Below are 17,556 nucleotides of genomic sequence, written 5' to 3'. Positions count from 1 at the left end.
GCACGTAAGAAGCAGAGTTATCACGACTCATAGAAATGAAATGCAAATAATGTACAAGGTACTTAACAGTTTTACTTATAGACGGGTCCACACACAGACACAAGCCACACACAGAAGTGGACCCCAATTGTCTTTATTGAAGTCTTCCAGCTCGAGGAAAGGGAGCTGGAGACCAAAGCCTACACTTGGACCTGTCCACCTCGTGTGGTCTTCAACGACCCGGCTCGACGGGACTCAAACCCACAACACGATGCCACTTCAAGCACCAGGGACGGAGGAAAAGTCAGACACCAGGCACTGCCAAGCCGACCAGACCAGACCAGACCAGACAAGTCGATCTCTGGCACCTCGAACCCGATCACTGCCAAGCCGACCAGACCAGACAAGTCGATCTCCGGCACCTCGAACCCGATCACTGCCAAGCCGACCCTGAAGCTGACGTTCACACTGACCTGACGCTGACTTTTTACTGACCTGCTTTCCAAGGCCCTGGCATTTCTTATATAGCATTTCCCCTGCGGGAGGGGGTGTCGTGGGAAGATCACCGTCTGAGACGTCTCGCCTCCCATTGGTCCAGGGTTCGTGAGAAAGTCGATGTCTGTGGTGTCTCACGCCTCCCATTGGCCGAGGGTTTGTGAGAAAGTCGATGTCTGTGGTGTCTCACGCCTCTCAGTGGTCGCGGGGAACATTCCATCTGGGGCGGAGTCGGAGCTCTGGTGGCCGAGGAAACTCCATGTACGTGGTCGGACGCACGTTGCCAATGGCATCGAGGTGAAGGCGTGTTGTTGTTGTTACAAGGGGTATAAAAATCCTAACTATTAAAATAACGCACAGCGCATTTACATTTATTCACCCATTAGACTAGGGGATGGATTCTAACTAGAAAACACATATTTATCGAAATAGCTAAGCTATAGGAACCTGAATGTCTGTGTGCTCATGGCTTCCAGATTCACAACAATACGATGGCTGATACCACATCCTGACACTGAAAACAGGGTGAGAAGTTGGAACATGTTTTTCAGTTCCATGTAAGAAGAAAGGTCTGGATTGATCACCAATTACTTTGCTGAACCCTCGTCATCAGACAATGAAAATGCAAATTAGGAAGTGCCACAGACAAAATGCCTGATTCCCCTTGCGGTGGTGATAAATGCAGATACGAACACAACTGGGCTTGCTAAGAAGAGGCAACAAATAGTACTTTTTACAGTGTACACCGATATGTTAAATGGGAAGGCAAGATAGGTCGACTCAAGGTACATAACTGAACTCAAGTAATACGAGTATCAAGTCTTTTGCTTTGGACTTTAATGTTAAGAAAAATGATTGAACAACTCCTAAAGGTATGTGAATGTGCTACAATGTGTTTATCTCACACAATATAACAAGAAAACAAAAGAGGGCCTTCTTGATAGAGTGGCATCAATGCACCGCTTTGTTTGTTAAATGTGAGTTTCATTCACAAGTTAATTTTTCGCCAGTGCCACAAATTATAAAAAGGTGTTTAAATTCCATTTTATTCCTGCTCATGCTCAGTTCCTGTGCACAAGTGTGTGGATAAGAGTCGTCCAACTCGTGACTGCATTGTTTAGTGTTATAATATTTTATCCTGTATGTGAGGCACTTGGATTTTGGTCAAATGCGAAGGTCGATTTTGATATGCGAAATCAATAATGCAGAGATTTTAGACAGTATGCAACCCCTTGCTTACAATGCAACATAGCACTATCTTTTAAAATGTGAGTGGTATGCAGGAGCAAAACTCTGCCAAGGTGGATGTACATGGCATCCCATTAGCCAAGATGTTCTTTATTACCTCTGCCACCGAAGGTGAAGGTGGTTATGCTTTCACCGCTTTCTGCCTGTTTATCTATTTGTGTGCAGGATATCTCAAAAAGTTGTGGACTGATCTGGATGAAATTTTGTGGACAGGTTCGGTGTGTGACAAGGAAGAACAGATTAGATTTTAGTGAAGATCCAGATCTCATAATTTTTTTCGGTGATTTTTCACCATTGATCAGGCGAAACCGATATATAGCATGATATCTCAAAAAGTTGCGGATGGATCCGGATGAAACTTGGTGGAAAGGTTGGGTGTGTGACAAGGAAGAATTGATTTGATTTTGGTGAAGATCCGGATTCGACTGCTGGAATTTTTAAAGTGATTCTTCACCATTGAGAGATCGGGAAAAAATTATATACAGCACGATATCTCAAAAAGTTGTGGACAGATTCAGACGAAACTTGGTGGACAGATTTGGTGTGTCGCAAGGACGAATCAATTTGATTTTCATGAAGATCCGAATCCAGATCTTGATACTCGAATTATTTAATTTTATAAGTGATTCTTCACCATGAGATGAGGCCAAAAATGAAAAAAGTACTGTATAGCATGATATTTCAAAAATGCGTTGGGCCCGAAAGGTTCTCGTGGATCAGGCATTAGAGGGCGGAGGTATGCGCTCTACTGAGTGCCCTTCGCGTTTCTTGCTGTAACCCAATTTAAAATAAATAATAATAAAAAATAATCAGAGAGCAATTTTACGGTTTTGTTAATGATGGTCGCTTTCATATTCTCAACACACTCCATACATATTGATCTAAGCACACAATACCTGTAGTTAATGAAGTTACTGGGTAAGGTTCTTGGCAAAAATAATGAATTCATATTAAAGTCACACAAACACACATTTCCAGAAAGGGAGGGGAAGACGTTGACATGATCAAATTCCATTAAACAGTGCAGATCAAAAACACAATGGGATCCAAGTTAGGGAACAATATTTGCAGAAGAGTTAAGAGTAACCATGGATGATCACCCAAATGTGATCAGAACCATGTGCTCACTCACAAATGGCTACAAACTAGTATCTCAAATGCTGGAAAGACTAAAGACATGTTAAATAGTATGTGTTCACAACTTCTGAAACTATATCCAAATAAAAACAGCAAGGCATTCCCCAGAAAATGCTGCACTTAATACGAGGCCCCAAGCATGCACCAGCCTCTATTAATCTGCAACAGAGACTGTGGTGGACATGCAGCCCGACGATCATTGCTGCTAATATATCGGTTCCACGCGGTGCATATTAAAAGCTTTCGTGGCAGCTGGGGTGTGAACACTCGCCAAGCCAAGGCAGTAATAGGATGTGGCAATTTGATTGCATTTTCACAGGAGGTTTTCTATACCCAATAGCCTGTAATAAACACAACCCGCTGGTGCTACACAGGAACACAATGTAACAGTTCCTCGACAAAAACAAAACTCTTTCTAGTTAGTACGCAGCAATTACACTCACAGTTACAAGTCAAACTGAAATCTAGTCACAAACTGATGCAGTAACCTCATACAAGCTTCCTTGGGATTCAGTAAAATGCAAGACTCTTTCCAAACCTCCTTAACGATCAAATTTATGAATATGGAAACTTCCTCATTCAGAATTACTGAAAGTATTGATGTATTTCATTTGAACTAGTGCGTGCCCGTACGTGCAAAAAAAAAATTAAAAAGGAAGTTACGTCATAGCACGGTGTCCTCTCATTGGTTTGGTAAATAAATGGCCATAACTTGGGAACCACTTGTCCGATTAATATTGTTGTGAATTCGCGCCCGCCGGCGTGAGATCGGCCACGTAACTCGAATCGCGGCACGTCGCCCACTGGACGGACAATTCAGTCGTGACCATCCGGGAACTATCGCCCGGAGCCAGTCACGGGTGAGGGTTTAACCTCACCACGATCAGGATAGGGTTGCTCGCCAAATTCGACCTACGTAAGTACCTGCGCGAGTGGTCGACCGGGCGATCGTAACACGCCACAGGCCGACTCCGGACACGAACCGCTTAAGCAGTTCGTTCCGTAATACAGGGATAACCGAGCGGAGTTATCGTCGGCCTTGACCGTTCCGATTAATTACCGGGCGTTTTAAGCCCACTACGAATCTCTTACGTGATGCAGGATGGAGAGTCAATAAAAAGGAAGGAGACGAAGCAGAGCGGGAACAGTTCAACAAGCAAGCATTTTATTCACACACACACACACACACACACACACACACACACACACACACACACACACACACACACACGTATTTACAGCCATACAATTATGCAACAAAACAAATGCAGAATTAAAACCGACTCTACGCGTACACATGGCAACAGTTACGCAGTTCTACTTGAAAGACGGCGCCACCACAAGCATTTACGCAAAAAGCAAAGGAAGAAAGCCACCCTCACAGGCAAGGAGGCAGACAGGCCCGTAGACCAAATGAACGTGGATCCCGGAAGATCGGCCAGGTCCACGAGACCGGGGAGGTCTTACCCGCGTCCTCGTGACGCGATGGCGGGCAAGCCGCAATGTTCGCGCAGCTGCGCCCCGACTCCGTGCCCTGGCGTGGTCGGCGAGTCCTCTCCGGCGTGCTCCGCGCGAGCGGTCCCGCTGGCACCACGTTTAGGGTGGGGGGGGAACGGGGGCCCCCCCTCGGCACTATCTCAGCGCAAATGGGGGGGGGGAAATCGTTGATGCTCAGAGAGAGGGGTATGGCTGGTCAGCCTGGATCTCATGATGAGTCGAGCGACCCCCCACCGCAACCTGGTCGCCGTCCGCCGTCTTCCCTGCAACTCTGCAACTTCTCTCCAAGCTCGACTCACCCTCTCAGTTCCACTCAGCTCTGCCCGCTCTTCTCCCAACTCACGCTTAGCTCCACCAGTTCCACACTCTCCACACGCGTCGCCTTGCGCTCATCTCTTTATAGGTCTCAAGAGGAGCCGATATGCAAATATGCAGATCAAAACGCGATTGGAGGCGGGGCCACGCCACCCTCTTTTCAGCCATTGGTCGGGCAAAAAGGGGCGTGAACCTCCCTTGATCCATATATCTGCATAAACGGACTTAACATACACGCGTTGGAGGCGGGGCCAAGCCGCCTCGCGTTCGCCCATTGGTCGGAGGGGAAGTGGGCGTGAAGCATTTTGGATCCGAATTTTCCCCTCGGAAAGGCTGCCATTCGTGCTCGCGGCTCGGTGTGTTTGGCACCAATCGCCGAACGGGCCCGAGACAGCCCGACGTTCAGTGTTCACAGGTGGTGCGGTTCTTGGTTGTGAAGGAGAAAGGCGAAGGTGGTGGAGGGTTTTCGGTGGTGGTTTGATGGTTATGGTGTCGTTTGGGAATGGCGGTGAAGCGATGTTTGCGGGATGGAGTTGTGAAGGTAAAGGTCGTGGCTGTTTGCGTTGTTGGCGGCTTAATGGTCGAAAACAACAATAGAGAAAGAAAAAATGGCTAACAAAGCGTCGCAGCCCGGAGGAATCACACAAATTCCCTCTATACAATGGGTTTGGGTGAACTACACATGGACTTACCGAGAAATCTCACCTGAGGACTCTTTATGGTGTAATGCGAATTTCCACAACCGAAACAATATCAAACCTTAAAAAGGCATACTCAGGTCCCCAGCAATATATCTGGCAAGTTTCAATCAGATTGGACCAGTGGTTGTCAAGAAACAGCGGTCACAGACAGACAGAGATTGCTGGAATTATAGATAGATGGGAACCCAAATACACAACAAAAAAAATTCTGAAAACCATTGAGAATCATTCATCATGGTCTAATTTGAATAGGGGGGGGATTTTTTTTTTTGCCAATCACAAAAAATATATATAAAAAGTCCAAGTGTCGATTTTCGATTTCCTCCGTGAAGTCACACCTTGAATTCAGTGATCTGAACTGGTTTTACAGCAAGGAACAGTGCAAGTTGAGCTCGGATTCTGATACCGATTCCACCGTCATTAGCAATACTGGAGGTTCTCGGGATGTTGAAACCGATCAATGGGATTTTTAAAGAAACTATTGAAGACAAAATTAGTGATGGAAATGTTTGTGGTGGAATTGTGGAGCCATGTCGTTTTGAGCCTCGGGCAAGCAATTCAGAGGAAGAAGGCAAAGTGTTTGTGAAGATGAAAACGCTCGTCACATGATCACTTCAGCTAAGTCGGGTTTGATTTTTCCGTTCAATTAACGGCTTATAAGGGAGGGATTTTGTATCAATTGATAAATCCATTTATATATTACTCAAGCAGAAATACCACAGTCAGTCATCACTGGACAGCATGGGCACCGCCCAGTACACTCTGACAAAATTGGCGATGAATGCTTTGTCCCACCGTTGCAGGCTGACCAGGTGTCTTGTACGATATGGGATTGTCCCGATTCATACTTTTCCCGGATGACATTTGTGTCCATGCCGTGTCCCACCATCATGTCCGTGAGGTGTCGGTGTCTCCCCCCTCCCCAGTGAATGGGGGTTGTGGTTGTGGAGGGGGGGTAGGAGGAGGGTGGAGAGAGTTGCGGGATGATGGTGGATATTGTGGAGGGGAGGGGGTGGGATGGAAGTCGGTATTGTGGAATGGTGGTGGATATTGTGGGGTGATGGTCAATGGGTGTGGGGAAATGGAGGCTGAGGGTGCCCTGAAAGTTTGTGTCATTGGTCAAATCCTCTCAGAGTAGTAGATGATGATACATACATACATACTCCACTATAAATAGATGGTGGTTCATTTGATTTGTAGAAATTTGTGTTGAAAATAGATAATTATTTTACCAGTGCTCTTGTGCTAAATACCGAGCAATAGTAACAGGTGTTTGAATCACTGCTCAAATGTGTATGCTGGTAGCTGGATAGAGATAGTGTTCCAGTTTCAAGCGATAGCTATTTCTTCTGCTTTATCATGGGGCTGGAATTCTTCTTCAATCGCGGCAGATAACCACAAGATCTTGGCATCTCTGCTTTTTCCTAACAATTCTCTGTGGCATGTTCCAAGCACAATAGCGAGCATTTTGTAGGCCCGATCCAGTCGGGTATTCCAAACAAACCTCGTCCAATTTCTCGCAAACTTAGGAAACTTCGGCCATTGGTGAAGCATGAAATCATCTCAGTATTTATTACTATACAAGCACAAAGGACGCATCGACTGCATATTTGTGGAAAATCGAAAAGTATTCCCCATTGGAGTTAAATCCTACCACGATGTAACCTGTATATTGATTGTATGGATCTGGTAATCTCCTTCTGTGTGTGACATCACAAACAGAAGAAGAAGATTGATTTAATTTCAGATTCACCTACTTTATAATTTGGAAATCGGAAGAAGACATATCTATTGTGTAGGCCATCGGGTATCAAGGGATAGATTAGCATTGAGGTGGGCTGAGCGTTTGTGTTCCCTTTTTTTTTTTTTAAGAAAAAGAAGAAACATTAAAAACTCGAAGGGCACTCGGTATAACACACACCTCTGTCACATCATTCCTGATCCACGAGAACATATCAGGTCCAATACATTTTTGAAACATCATGCTATATCTCTTTTTTGGCCCGATCTCCCAATGGTGAAGAATCACTTTAAAATTAAATAATTATTGTATTCAGATCCAGATTCGGATTTTCATCATAATCAAATCAATTTGTCCTGGTCACACACCCAACCTGTCCACCAAGTTTCATTCTAATCCGTCCACCGACTTTTTGAGATATCGTGCACACAAACAGACAGACAGAGAGGGGTGAAAACATAACCACCTTCACCTTCAGTGGCAGAGGTAACAACAAGGTCACTTGGTGGAGCATATACTTCTGCAATACTAAACAGTTTATATTTTGTATGCCATTGATGGGCTGGATCTGGACCTGGACCTGAAACAGAATCAAATCTGCTTGTTATTATCACCTAATCAACTCATCCACCAAGTTTCGTACGAATCCGTCCATAATTTTGAGATATTGTGCTATAGTTTGGTTTTAGCCCTATCACTCAATGGTGAAGAATGACTTGAATTCCAGCATCCAGATCTTCACCAAAATCTTATCAATTCGTCCTCATTACAGATCCAACATGCCCACCAAATTTCATCTCAATCCATCCAAAATTTTTGAGATATCCTGCACACAAACAAACAAACAAGCAGTCATAGACTGGTACTTACGAAATCGTCAACTTGACCTTTGACCTTGTCTAATAAAAGCTGTCTCTGGAGAAGGTAGCGACGCAAACCAGAAGTTTCTACAATGATTCTGTACCAAACCTCTCATAAAACATCCGATTTTTACCAGAATTTCGACAACCGAGTGTTAAGCATACTTAACCGGTACCAAAATTGAAGACAGGATTGAAATTGACTTTAAAACGAGCGCATAATGCCGTGTTACAATCCCCCTCATTAGCATAATCTTCAGTTAAGCCTCAGACACGACACCCGACATAAATCTCATAAAACATCAAATTTTTACCAGAATTTCGACAACCGAGTGTTAAGCATACTTAACCGTTACCAAAAGTGAAAACAGAATTGCGATCCGAGTTAAAATGAACTCGTAACGTCGACCGAAGCAAAAATCTCCATTTCTTTACGCAAAACGCAAAACCTTTACGAGACTCAACGCCTCGTCTGCTCGAGCACGCTGCACCACGTGACGAGCCGTGACGCGGCGAGTGAAATATTTTTTATACAATCTTAAAACGTCTCCAAAACATCCGATTTTTACCAGAATTTCGACAACCGAGTGTTAAGCGTCCTAAGCGATCGCAAGAACCGAAGACAAGATTAAAATCAAAGTCAAAACGAACTCGTAACGTCGACCGAAGCAAAAATACTCCATTTCTCCACATGAATTTACGGAATTATGTTTGACCTCACTGTGACCTTGACCTTTGACCGATTTTGACCAAATCTAATCAGCGCTAGCCATTACCCTCCTGAATCACGTGGTGTAATTTGGCATTGGTAGCTTCTTCCGTTCGAGTTATCGTGCCTACAAACAAACACACACACAAACAGAGGACGGAAGTCATCAATATACTTACGAAATCTTTAGATTTCGTAAGTAACAAACAGACAGGAGTGAAAACACAACCTCTGCCTTCAGTCACTAGAATACAAAATGTGGGATAAGGTAAGCTTTATGCAGTGACTGAACACAACAGAACGTTGCTGATCGAACGAGGCACATGACACTCATCTAGTTTATATTTGCCGTGTATTCCTCGGAATCACAATCCTTCCTTTCACCTCATACAAACAACTGCAGAAAATAGTCCTCTCCAATTCCACAAGGACACTTTAAATGCTATAAATGATGCTATCATCCTTCAATCTACATTTATCATGAACCGAGTCTTACAACCAATACCCTGCATCGAACAAAAAGGTGCCAATAAAACAACATTAAATAGCAGACGGTCTCATGGCCTGAAACATGACCAAGTTATAATTGTGGATTCATTCTCCGGGCAGAGGGCAACATTTAAGGTCACAATCAAGATGATCCAAATGTAGTTTGATGTCATGAAATGATGAAAACTACAAAACCACCATGGACTTGTGCTGTGACAGCCAAATGTGGAAATGCAAGAGGATAGCAATGTACTTTTCCTGAGATCATTTTCCAACAGCTAAAGGCCCGGTCACACCTTGACGTTTTAGCCAGGGATTGGAACGTGTTAAAATTTATGTAAAACGCTGGCTTACGTTGAACTTTTGATGTTTTGTTTTAAAGATTCGGACGTATTCATAGCGACTTGGGCTTATGTATAACGCATTGGTAACTACACAGAACGTTTCATTGTGTTATAGATAACTTATACCAACGAATGCTGAACCTGTTGTCGGCCTACACAACCGATGCCCAACGATAGTCTAACTCAGGCATAGCGCGTTGCACGCATCGCCGACGATGTCGTGGCGTAGCCTATTAAAAGGCTGACGCACAACGATTCAAATCATAACTGCCGTAGAAATGGAAGGGTCAAAATCGCGGTCACACCTTGGCGATCTTGCCAGCGTATGCCGACGTAACAAAAAGTGTGTCTAAAACGTTGGGGCACGTCGAATACGGTATGGGTAAGTTTGGTATGCGCGAGTAGAACGCTAAATACGCTATCATAAGTCGTAGTAAGTAGAGTACGTCAATAAATTTTGAACATGTTCAAAATTTTACGACGTACTCGGCATATGACACACGTTCGCATGCGATGAGGATAAGTTTTACACACGATATGTGGACGCTTACACACGTCCACAAAGGCTACTTATCAGCTACTCATAAGTCGAAACACGTCGCGGTAATGTCTTTTTTACACGAAACTTATTTCTAACTTATGTTTGACGTGCTTTGAACCAATTCTTTACATAGTCCCAACACACATCGACGTATGTAGACGTATTCCAATGACGTCTTCCGGTCGACAAAAAAAAAAAAAAATTAATGTGTTTCTAGCTTACAACTGCCATATAAAGACGTGTTCCCAGCGGTTTTGGGAATTGGTATATAAAAATGGTGTTCATAAAAGGGGAACCCAACAGTGTTTTCGAGTCCTTTTTGAGTCGATGTCCATGTCAGCAGTAACAGTATCAGTATCAGTATCAGTATTAGTAGTAGTTTGTTCATGTTGGCAGTAGTAGGTGGATGTGAGGGGGAGGGTGTGGGTTATGATGGATCGTCCTTGCGTCCGCGTGTCCACGGGTAGGTTCATAGGCTGCCACTCAACGATTTAAATGGCTGCATCTCCACTATTGAAAGTAGACTCTTGTGCTCAACAATTGGATTTTTTTTACACTCAACGACTTTTAGACGGTACCACTCAGCTAGTTTCATTGTTTACAATGAACGATTTAAATTGCTGTCACTCGCCTTTGTTTTTTGACGCTGGGGTTTGGAAATTTTAATCGTTTCTATTGAACGTGCTAAATCGCTCAAACTCCACGATTGAAAGTAGACGCTTGCGCTCAACAATTGGATTTTTTTTACACTCAACGACTTTTAAACGGTACCACTCAGCTAGTTTCATTGTTTACAATGAACGATTTAAATTGCTGTCACTCGCCTTTGTTTTTTTTTTTGTTTGTTTTTTTTTGACGCTGGGGTTTGGAAATTTGAAACGTTTCTTCTGAACGTGTTAAAACGCTCAAACTCGACTATTTTAAATAGACGCTGCCGATGGACAATTGGAATCATAGCCAAGCGAGACATCGAAGTGTGAACATCCTCGTCATGCCGAAGAAAAGTTTGAAGAATGCTGGAAATAAGTGTCCTGGCCGTGGCCGCTGACGCAAGGACGATCCATTATACCGACGTCTTTCAGCCTATGAGTAACTTAAAAGTAACGTCTGTCGACGTGTGGCAACGATCGCGTAACGTGCCAACAACACGTTAATCATAGGTTAGAAATAAGTTTCGGGTACGCTAAACATTACCTCGGCGTGTCTCAACTTATGATTAACTTACAAGTAGCATGTGTTGACGTCTGTCAACGATCGCAGACCGTGCATACAACTTGTGGCCAGCGTAGCGGAACGTGTGAGTCATACGCCGGCATACGTCGTGAAATTTCAAGCATGAAAAAATTTGAGGACAACCGAAAAGTACAACGTTTAAAGCCAACGTACAATGACGTATGGCAACGTACTACGACGTATGCCAGCGTGCTCTCAATGTTATCAAAACTTACCCATAACGTATTCAACGTGTGCCAGCGTTTTAGAAAAAAAATTCAAAAATCGGCATTCGTTGGCTAAAACGTCAAGGTGTGACCGGGCCTTAAACATGGGGGGAAAAATAAAGTAAAATAAAGCATAAAAAAAGGAGCAATTCGATTGCGCGCAGTCGACGGGTATGCCTCCGCTCTTCCACACAAACACTTGAGTATTGACATATTTGACCCTTGACCTTCATCATATCTGGCCCAAAATCTAATCAGTAAATTGCCCTGTCTAACTTTACCTTTGTACCAAGTTTGTATTGTGGAGCACTATACCTGGTGTTAGCTTAAAGGTTAAGGTGGTGGGCTTAGGATCTTCGGGTCCTGAGTTCAAATTCTGCTTGGCCATTGAATTGATACCAGGTGGGTTTGATTCAGCCTGTCATCCTTCTGAGGTCAGCATAATGAGTACTAGCTTGCTGGGATGATTGAGCCATTCGAGTATCCTGCATTGAAGTGGCAAACCATCCAGGATTGTGCCCAATAGCCCAGAAGACCGCTTCGGCAGCACCGACACTCTGTATAGAACATGGTCCCAATGGATGGATGGCGTATTTCAAGAAAACAAGCCGAGCTACTGCAGACACGCACACAACAGTACTCTGAAGACAACCAAATGGAATTTGGCAGAGATAAATGTGCCAAGTGCACATTTTTATGTCGTCTGTTTTGTTGCAAGGTAGACCAACAAAAACGGGCATAAAAGTCAACAAAGCTGCAATGGTACAGCAGCTAGAAAACAAGCATCTTACAAATACTGTCGGACCCCACTATTCACGATTCGCTCGTCATAATATGTGACCTGCTTCGACATATGCGCCTCATGTATTCGAGGCTTTTTGCTGTTTTTTTTTTTTTGGTTTTTTTTTTTGTTTGTTTGTTTTACATTTCAGGACTGGTCTACATCCACCTAAGAAATTGGAAATCAGCCAATATCACAACATTACCTAAAAGAGGTGCAAAAACGAATTCCCTTAACTACACCCCAATTAGCTTGCTGTACTTCTAATCATCAGCAAGGTCATGGAATCAATCACAATCAACATAAAATCATTCCTTTTCTCAACAGCCTCATCTCAGATCATCAATTCGGATTCAGACCTGGTCACTCTACCTTGGACATGCTGCTTCTCCTCTCCCAATGGTGAAGGCCCTCAATATCAGACATGAGATCAGTCTGGCATCTCACCTTGCTCTCCAAACTGTCTGCCTGTGGAATCCACGGCCAACTCCACTCCTGGATGACTGACTTCCTCCACTCTTGTAGACAACATGTGGCTCTCAACAGAACCCTTTCATCTTTTCTCCCTCTCAAGGTTGGAGTACCCCCAAGGCAGTGTGATAAACCCCATATTATCCTGAATCTTCATCAATTATCCCAATGACTCTCTGGAAAATCCTCTGCCTCTGATGACTCCACTGTCTGCCATGACATCTCTCATCCTTCTTTCTGAAAGACAGGCAGCAACCTCTTCCTTCTCCTCAGACCTTGACAAAAATCACAAACTGGTCACACATAATTTTGCTTTTGTATCCATATTGACCACCCTTTGCATTCTCCCTTCCCCCTCATCATTACCTGCAGGCCTTGTTTGGAGGTCTCCAACTACTTTCTCCCCCCACTCTGCTGATGGCACTTCCCCTTTCTCCTGCTGTTCTCTTTGTTATGTTGTATCCTGATTTCTGTGTAATCACTCTTCCACGAGCCAAGACCATGTTAAACTAGAGGGGGAGCACTCGGTAGCTTGGTAGCTTCTTCCGTTCTCAAGTTATCGTGCCCACAATCAAACAAACAAACTAACAAACAAACAAACAAGCAGTCATAGACTGGTACTTACGAAATCGTCAACTTGACCTCTGACCTTGTCTAATAAAAGCTTTCTCTCGAGAAGGTAGCGACGCAAACCAGAAGTTTCTACGATGATTCTGTACCAAACCATCAAATATCGAATGTTTTGGATGTTTGACCTCACTGTGACCTTGACCTTTGACCGATTTTGACCAAAATCTAATCAGCACTAGCCATCACCCTCCTGAATCACGTGGTGTAATTTGACATTGGTAGCTTCTTCCGTTCGAGTTATCGTGCCTACAAACAAACAAACATACAAACAAACAAACAAACAAACAAGCAGTCATGGACTGGTACTTACGAAATCGTCAACTTGACCTCTGACCTTGTCTAATAAAAGCTGTCTCTCGAGAAGGTAACGACGCAAACCAGAAGTTTCTACGATGATTCTGTACCAAACCATCAAAAATCGAATGTTTTGGATGTTTGACCTCACTGTGACCTTTGACCGATTTTGACCAAAATCTAATCAGCGCTAGCCACCACCCTCCTGAATCACGTGGTGTAATTTGACATTGGTAGCTTCTTCCATTCTCAAGTTATCGTGCCTACAAGCAAACAAACGAACAAACAAACAAACAAACAAACAAACAGAAACGGAAGGCATCAATATACTTTTAAAATCTTTAGATTTCATAAGTCACAAACAAACAGAAACGGAAGTCATCAATATACTTACGACATCTTTAGATTTCGTAAGTAACAAACAGAAAGGGGTGAAAACAGTAACCTCCATCCATCTTCGAAGATGGCGGAGGTTAAAAATACAGATTTTAAACAATGCCCCGACATTCGCAGCATTTTTCACATATCCGGAACATATCCCCACGAATAGCGGGGTCCGACAGTACCCTGGAGTAGAGGACGACCTACAAATACATCACAAAAATTACCAAAGAATACATGTGTAGAAAGAGGCCAATCCTGAAAACAGAACTCCCCAAAGAATAAAATCAAAGCCATAAAACAACGAAGCGAATACTTCGATATCGCACGGCTGGGGGCAGTAGAAGTTTAGGTTAGGAATGATGAAACAATTTTGCAGTTATAAAATTTAAATGTAGACACGGTGAATTAGCATGCATGATGGGAAGAGTTGTGACGTTGGACAAATTTCTATTTATAGCCCTCAGATCAAAGGGACGTACTCGGGGCGATAAGTGTGACAGAAGACGTGGCAGAAGACACAGGACAGAATAGCCAATTGTATAACAGTGCGATGTCACCGCGCTGCAACTAGCGGTACTAATGTTCCAATACAGCTGTGGGATAGTAAACTAGCCACAAGCAGAAATCAAACAAGAGCGCAAGTGAGCACAATATATGCCCGAAAAAGTCTCTGTGACGCACACACACACACGCGCATGCAGGCATATATTCAAACACGTCAATTTATGAAGAACAAGAAGATATATACAGAATTGTGCGACTCCATGGAAAACAGCATCCTGGTTGCCATGGCAACCACTTTAGATGACGAACGTATGTCGCGACACACCGTCTCCACAGTCTGTACCTATGTACCAAATATGAAACGTGAAAGTTGAAAACTTTGGGAGTTAGAGTGCGGACAGAAACGGACGACCGGTATCACTTCATACGCCCCGATATATATATATATATATATATATATATATATATATATATATATATATATATATATATATATATATATATATATATATATATATATATATATATATATATATATATATATATATATATATATATATCGGGCATATAAAAATTGTATATCACAAGGAAACTCCTCATATTCCACAAAAGATGGGGAAAAATCAATACTAAAGTGTGTCAGTGTGTCAGTGTCTCTCCTCCATAACTCCAAAACTCTGAAACGTAGCAGCCTGAAACTTTGCATGCTCACCAAGAAAACTCCAAGGAAGTGCAAGAGCAGAAATTAGATGCTTGGGTTCATCAAAAACACGCCCTTTGAAGATAATTAACGGCTTATTTAATTATATCCTTCATCAAGCAATCCTCAGCTACCTCGCTGTCTGGGGTCTCTCGGCACTTCCAAGGTAACATTGCTGGAATATGAAGCCACCTTGTTTTTTTGGCCTGTTCAACCATGCCTTGACTTGGAACAGGCTGCAACGATTTCTTAATGATAAAGTTTTTTTTTGTTTGTTTTTTTTTTTCCACTTTCCTCATTCATATTATTGAATGCCTGTTCATCACAGCTACAAATCATGTGCATCACTTTTGTAAGTGCTATTGTTTTCAAATTAGGAGATTGGAGTGATTTCATGTATGAAATGATTTGATTTTCCACAATCTACTCTCACGGTCAAATTAAAGTACATCATCGAAATATTATTTCGGTTTTGAGGATCAGATATAGTCCGGACCAAATAATTGTCGAAATCTGTTGTGACGTCTCATAATTTAAAGAAATAATGCGTCTTACAACTAAGCCGATATAGCTATTTACTTTAAGCAAGCAAGGCCATGTTACCTCCTTCTCCATAGATACACAAGAAAATGTAAACTTTCCAAAGCATTAAACTTATCTTCTTCAACAGTTAGGAGAATTATACTAAGTGAACAAAAAATTTAGGAACGTGCCAATATTAACCAGCTTCATCGAGCTACATGATTGAATGAATTCACTACAAGACCTCACGCCCTGTCCCCCAGAGGGACTGCCTATCCATAGTGTTAAAGGGATCCAATTTTGTATGCAGCAACAGCCTGGCCAACCATTCCTTATCAACCACATAATGAGTGCTTAAGCCACTTGCAGAACACCTTAGTCGATAGCAGTAGCACGCTACGTCCTTTTGAATGAATCATTCACTCACTGCGGACACTATTGCCTGCCCTGTCACTCTGAGCGAGTCGTCCGTGCCCAGTCACCCTGAGCGAGTCGTCCGTGCCCCGTCATTCCGAGTGAGTTGTGAAATGACACCCGATTTCCAAGCCATTTGCCATATTAATGTTTTCTAAATACCGAGCCAAATTTTTTTTTTTTTTTTCTACCCATCACACGCGGCTGTTTATAAAGAATAATGTTTGTGAACATATCCCTGAAATGTCTATATAAATGCAACATTCTTTTTTGGTGAAAGCTACCATGGTTTTTTGGTTGTATGCAGCAAGTACTGGAGTTGTTAATTACACCAACTCCAACCTGCAGATTCCTCCCAAAAAATGCCGATGTGCGTGTTATTTATAAAGCATAACGTATTCTCTCTGCGAACTCCCATCTCTCTCCATCTTTCTCTATCCCATCCTTACTCTACTCCCTCCCAATACAGTGCTGCACCCTCCTCCGACAACTCTCTCGCTCTCACCTCCCTGTCTGTCTGTCTGTCTGTCTGTCTGTCTGTCTGTCTCCGGACGTCCCCAGATGCATCTGGACAGCATTTTCCTACCCAGGCCGCGTTTATAGTATGACCAGTAGAAAATGGATTTCAGACATTATTTTTTAATTGCCGGAATCCTTTGGATTTGGGCAATTATGTTGGTCGGTTGTGCGTGTCATTCTGTGCGTTTGTTTACCCTGCAGCAGCCATACCGTTTCAGCGATCATGACCAAACTGGGTACAGACGTCGGCCATAGTCCAACTTACACTTGTCGTTTTTGGTGAATCTAGGTCAAAAGTCAAGGTCACCAAAAAACCGAAATTATTTTCGCAATAACGTCCGCTAAAATGGTCGTATCGACTTCAAACTAAATCCAAAACGTGTATCTTCCAATACTGCATCCAACCATATGTCTCATTGGGGTTTCACGCCAACACCCTTCTTAGCGGTCGGGGGTCGAATGTCAGGGGGGGGGTCGGGTCAAAACTTTCAAATTGCGATAAAAACGCCATTTCAAATCCGATTGACTTCCAAGTTATGATCATGACCAAACCAAGTGCTATAACTCATTAAACAGTAGCACTATCGACTTACAAGAACGAAATTGATTTCCAGGTTTTTTTTCTTTTTTCAGAGATCATGGAGATATGACAAAGTTATTCCGGCAATTCCTTGTTCAACGAGCAATTTCATTTGTATTGTCACTGTTATTCTAATGCAGAATCATTTTGATGAAACAGTATGAATCGTAATTAACGCTCCACCGCATGTCTGCCTTCCCTTCTCCTCACCTCACACTTCCTTTCCCCCACCCCTCCTCCCTCCTCTTTTCCCCTTCAGCGA

At 43.1% G+C, this 17,556-nt stretch overlaps 1 protein-coding gene across 16 annotated transcripts in view; it reads right to left on the bottom strand.

Moving 5' to 3' along the window:
• Nucleotides 1–17,556, bottom strand: part of LOC147028754 (uncharacterized) — a 120,808-nt gene that overhangs the window by 102,214 nt on the left and 1,038 nt on the right. The window lies entirely within an intron of this gene.

The sequence above is a fragment of the Eptatretus burgeri genome, chromosome 4, assembly GCF_056783735.1.
Source record: "Eptatretus burgeri isolate ZD-2024b chromosome 4, Ebu_testis_v1, whole genome shotgun sequence".
Lineage (NCBI taxonomy): Eukaryota > Metazoa > Chordata > Myxini > Myxiniformes > Myxinidae > Eptatretus > Eptatretus burgeri.
Note: the sequence above shows the minus strand (reverse complement) of the source record. Positions and strands in the feature narration are given on the sequence as shown.